This window comes from Carcharhinus amblyrhynchos, chromosome 25 (genome assembly GCF_965287045.1).
Source record: "Carcharhinus amblyrhynchos chromosome 25, sCarAmb.v2.hapA, whole genome shotgun sequence".
Classification (NCBI taxonomy): Eukaryota; Metazoa; Chordata; class Chondrichthyes; order Carcharhiniformes; family Carcharhinidae; genus Carcharhinus; species Carcharhinus amblyrhynchos.
In genome coordinates this window covers 9992654-9997632 of record NC_137348.1, presented here as the reverse complement: position 1 = coordinate 9997632, position 4979 = coordinate 9992654, and the positions used below count along the sequence as shown (strand labels likewise).

At 42.7% G+C, this 4979-nt stretch overlaps 1 long non-coding RNA gene across 1 annotated transcript; it reads left to right on the top strand.

The window, feature by feature from the left end:
- The first annotated feature begins 261 nt into the window (after positions 1–261).
- On the top strand, positions 262–3384 carry LOC145358392 (uncharacterized). Its single transcript, XR_013889469.1, has 3 exons — positions 262–360; positions 2202–2349; positions 3282–3384. It is a non-coding gene; the product is annotated as an uncharacterized LOC145358392 (long non-coding RNA).
- The last annotated feature ends 1595 nt before the right edge of the window (positions 3385–4979 follow it).

Here is a 4979-nt window from a genome sequence, read left to right as displayed (position 1 = left end):
AGGTATTAAAAATATTTTCTTCATCCTGTCTTGTGCTTGCAATTCCAGAATACTTCTAAAGCTTTTGGTTCCAGTGTTTTATTTATTTTTGGTGCTTGCTTTTGTAGTTTGTATGATTCCATTGTCTGATTTGAGTTGCTGAGATTCCAGCAACTCCTTCAGAGTTGCTTTGTTTCAAAAAGCTTCTCTGTTCACTCGGCCCAGCAGTGATTCTGGGGAGGAGGACGAGGAGGAGCGGGGACAATACGAGGACACGCTTGATCACTTTCAGAAGCAAATGTTAAAGGAGCATCAAGAAGCATTGGCCAGAACTGAAGCCCATGTTGAAAAGATAAATGTGATCAAAGAGCGAGATAGGAGGTAAAAATGTCAATCTATTATTGTATGTGTCTTCCCCAATTTCTATTATAAATGGGGATTGTCCTTTTCAGTTGCTTGAAGATTATATTTCTTGGTGTTTGCAATACCTTGAAGATTATGCCGTTTGTACGTGTGCTGCACATTTTCTGGGTGTCACGCCTCCTAGGTTTTAGGATTTTGGGATAGTACAATGGTTAGCACAGCTGCCTTACAGCGCCAGGGACCCAGGTTCGATTCTGTCCTTGGGTGACTGTGGCGTTTGCACATTCTCCTCGTGTCTGCGTGGGTTTCCTCTGGGTGCTCTGGTTTCCTCCATAATCCAAACGTGCAGTTTGCACGGATTGGCCATGCTAAATTGCCCTTTGGTGTCCCAAGATGTACATGGTGGGTTTAGTGGATAAGTGTCAGTGCAGACTTAATGGGCCAAACAGCCTCCATCTGTGTACAGGGATTTTAAGGATACTTGTAGCTGTACATGTATCTCATTAGGATAATCACAGAATTTTGAAATCCCATGGACAAAATTCTTATTAAATATTTTATCCAAAACTACATCCTGATCTTTCTGACCTGTCAATGACCATCACTGACAAGGTTCAGGTTTTCTACATGTTGCACTCTTGAGCTGCTTCAGTTCGCAAAGAAATATTGCAGATGTTTCAAAATGGCACTTGGTGGTCTGCATTCACTGTGTACATCCAGTAAAGAGACAAATCACTTCAAAGGCATTTGTGCACAAGACCCACCTTGATGCACTCCTCTGAACTAGTAATGTATGGCCATTTAATCAGTATGCCAAATGACATGCTGGTTAGATGCATTGGCCATTCTAAATTCTCCCTCAGTGTATCCAAACAGGCACCTAGGATGAAAGGTATAGAAAGTGGACTTTTAACCTCCCTTTTATTTGTCTCTTTTTCACCCCCCCCCCCCCCCCCCCCACTCCCTCCTGCCCACATCTTCATCTGTTTACCCTCTGATTTCAGCTTCCCTGCCATTTGGCCACTCACACCTTCTATTCTTTGGGCTGCCATTAGCAGCCTTTCTCCTGGTTTTTGTGGCTATGACTCGCCTTTCATTCCCTCACCCTGCAGTATAAATATCTCCCACTTTCCATGTCTTTTAGCTTTGACAAAGGTCATCTAGACTAGGAACGTCAGCTCTTATCTCTCCTTCCAGATGCTGCCAGACTTGCTGAGATTTTCAGCATTTTCCCTTTTTTGATTTTGGATTCCAGAATCAGCAGTAATTTACTTTCCCTTCAGGATAAGGGGTGGGCCATTTAAGAATTGAGATGAGGATTTTTTTTCAGTCAGAGCTGGTGAATCTAAGGAGCTCCCAACCATAAGAGTTGCGGAAGCTTGATCGTGGAGCATCGTTTTAGAACACAGGAGATCATAAAGTCCAGGGATATAGTGACATAGAGGCAAAGAGCAGAGCAAGTTTGATGGGCTGAGTTTCCACCCTCTGGCTGAACAACCAAGACAGGCAGCCCACCACCCCAAACAACTTCCTGTTCCACAAATGTGGGACAAGAAATTGGATTGGGGAGTAAGTTTGTCATGAAATTTAGATTCTAATTGATGCCGGGGGAAAGAAGTTAACCAGGAAAATCTCAGCAGGTCTGACAGTATCTGTGGAGAGAGAATAGAGCCAATATTTTGAGTCTGGATGAGCTTTCAGAGTCAGATCTGTTGGCTCCACTTTCTCCCCACAGATGCTGTCAGACCTGCTGAGATTTTCCAGTATCCACAGTATTTTGTGTTTAACCAGCTAATCAGCAACGTCTGCCTTGGGATCTCCGCTTTAGTGAAAATGGTCACTTTGTTTAAATCTGGCAGGAAACGGATTAAGAGCAGCTGCGACCAGCTTCGGGACCTGCTGCCAAAGTTTGAAGGGCGAAGGAACGACATGGCTTCAGTGTTGGAGATGACGGTGAAGTACCTGGAACTCGTTCAAACCCTTATCCCACCTCAGGAGCGGTCCAGAGTGAGTGGAGCTTTCAGTAATTTTTACACTCCACTTTGTTTGAGAGTTTTCTCTCTTTTTGGGAGATTTCCAAACAAGATTTGTCTTTAACTGACTAGAATTAAATTATGTTCCTGGGATGTGGGCATTGCTAGCTAGGCCAGCATCTATTGTCCATCCCTAAACTGCCCTTGAGGTGGTAGTGTGGTGTGGGTACATCCACAGTGCTGTTAGGGAAGTAGTTCAAGAACTTTGACACAGTGAAGGAATGGCAATTGTGGTTCCCAAGTCAGGATGGTGAGTGGCCTGGAGGACACCTTGCAGGTGGTGTTCCTATGCCTCTACTACCCTGTGGAGGTCACGGGCCTGTTGTGATGCCACATTTGCTGTCCTACTGCAGTCATGTACTGACTCCAATCCAGCAGCCGCACCAAGAGCGGTAAGAAATGGACTTGAAACTCCAACGTGTTTATTTCTCGTGGGAATCAGAATGTGTCTCTGAACTTGTTAATGTACATAGAGGCTGTGCCTTTTAAGAAATGTAGTTAATGCATTTTTAGTTTTTGGTTTTTCTCTTGGGGTTTCAGCAGGATTTTTGGGTTGACAGCTTCTCTTGAGCACATGACTAAGCTTGCAGGGAAAAGCAGGCAGCTCCTGTGCAGTCCAAGTACAAGCACGCAAGCCTGTGTGTCATTAACTATTTTGAAGAGGTGCTCAAGTCTATAAGAGGAATGTTGCTTGAATTGGAATGAGGGGATAGGTTAGCAGTGACCTTTTCATAAGTATTTCAATTCATTATAGTTCAACTGTATTGTTAAAGCTGCTTTAGTGTTAACAGTCACACCTGGTGTGAAACACCTTATCCTCATGTTTCCAAAATAGGGTATCAAACAGTTTTTCTAACAAAATCTAATACAAAGTGACTATCTTGTCCTGCAATTGTTTTTATTCAGGCTTTATCGGTTCCTGAGGGACTATATAAAAAGTGGCAGAAACCCACCTCCAAGACTTCTCCTGGACAGGAAGGTGACAAGAGAACCAAAGCAAGAAGAAAAACATACTCGTAAGTTTGCTGACAAACGATGTTCAGTTTTTACTGGGAAAGCCAATTCTTGGGTACTAGGTAGCCTACACTCTAACACTGGATAGTCTAATTTTGGGGGTGTGTGTGTGTGTATGGGAGTCCTGTAAATTAGTTACAACCACAACCCTGAGTATCTGAGCTATGGGCAGCAAATATTCTCTCCAGGACACGGATGTTTAATAAATGAGGCAAAGCACTGGAAGTGGTACAATTAATTTAACTGTTTAGTTATCATTGGAAAAATCCCAGCTGGTAAGAAATTGGAAGCTTCCATTATCCAGTGCATGTATCATTTATTTCACAATCTTTCCACTTGTTTTGGCAAGTCACAGCACTCTGCCATGAAGCATGCTCTACGTGGGTAGAAATTTGGATACCTTATTCCTTCCTGCCACTTAATAATCATTTTGCTTGTGTGGGACTGTAGCTTGGCATCACTGTGCCCAAGGGCTACACATTATTGATCTTATTCCAGTATTCCTAGAAGGATTGCTGCGCCAATGTTGGAACCTGGCTTCAGATGTTCACTACCATTCCCCAGGAGTGGAGGAACAGGGGGGGGATAGGAAGGCCCAAACAAACCTGAAGCTTCATTTAAGACAATTTAGAGATCGGAATCTTGGTCAATCACGTTTTCAGTGTCCTAAAATGTTTTATCCTTCTTCATTCAACAGCAAAAATGGACCAACGAAAACTCATGGTATAAGTCAAACTGCAAAGGTGAAAAAGCAGGCCATGGCTGGAAGTGCTAACATCACCCAACAATCAGCACAACAGAGCATCCCCTTCGTGTCTGGTTAGCTCTCGATTTTGTTAATAAGTGGTCCGTTCTAACTCTCTTGCTGTCTCCGTCTCCCTCTCCCTCACTGGGTATTGAGAAGCCCCAAACATTGTTCCTAGCACCAAACCAAATTGAACCTAGTATCTGATTAGGGAGCAATACCAGTTCTTTATAGCCAGCCACCACCTGGAGGCTGTCAGCCGATCTGTATTCTGAGTAGAAAGTATATTTTTTGGGTTTGTTCAGTAGTTTGAATAGACGAGGGGACAGCACTGATACAAGTTTCAAAAATTGGTTTTATTTTTAATTGAACAAATGTTTAAAATTAGTAACGTGACAGAAGCCAAAAGAAAAGCTAACCTGGAGACTGGATTTTACTGTCCCCCCCACCCTTTATATTGAGCTTGAAACAAACTAAACACACACACTAAAATCCAAACTATATTTCAACCATTTTCTTGTTATTGGAACCATTTTGCAGTTGGTCTCCATCTTGGGAAAAACTTGTTTGCCTACATTGTGTATCCTTCAGGAATGCAGTCAATTTTCACCTAATCTTTAGCTTTCTGATTTCAACATGTAGTCACATTAGCAGGGTTAGTTACATAGGCAGAAATATCTTAAAATGAAGTTTTTTTTGCATAGACAGAAGCAAATAGGGTCAAGCATACGTAGGCACTCAATATCTACACTGCAATTGCCCCCCAGTTTATTTAAAAGTTAACTAGGTTAGCCATTCCCAGGCTTAGACTAATCTCTGGAGACACAGGTTCAAATCCAACCATT